Raw genomic sequence first — 273 nt, 5'->3', positions numbered from 1 at the left:
AAGGACGAGGAGGAATGTTCTACGTGGATCTGAAGGAGGCGCAGCAGGAGGAGGAGGAGGAGGAGGATGAGGAGACACTTGAGGAAGACACGAGTCCCACTCCACCTGAAGGACACAGGTAAGAGAGAGAGAGAGAGAGAGAGAGAGAGAGAGAGAGAGAGAGATAAGATATTCTCATTAGCAACCGATCGTCAAATCAGCGTTAGATAAGCGAAGAAATTTGCGAGAGAGAGAGAGAGAGAGAGAGAGAGAGAGAGAGAGAGAGAGAGAGAG

The 273-nt window shown here is 49.8% G+C and overlaps 1 protein-coding gene across 1 annotated transcript in view; it reads left to right on the top strand.

Moving 5' to 3' along the window:
• The window catches only part of LOC123511289 (rap1 GTPase-activating protein 1-like), a 494,460-nt gene continuing 494,187 nt past the window's right edge, over nucleotides 1-273 (top strand). Inside the window, 1 exon segment of the mRNA XM_045267047.1 lies at nucleotides 1-118. The gene's annotated coding sequence lies outside the window, so the exon portion shown is untranslated.

This window comes from Portunus trituberculatus, chromosome 31 (assembly GCF_017591435.1).
Source record: "Portunus trituberculatus isolate SZX2019 chromosome 31, ASM1759143v1, whole genome shotgun sequence".
In the NCBI taxonomy this organism is placed as follows: Eukaryota; Metazoa; Arthropoda; class Malacostraca; order Decapoda; family Portunidae; genus Portunus; species Portunus trituberculatus.
This window is presented reverse-complemented; position numbering and strand designations above follow the sequence as displayed.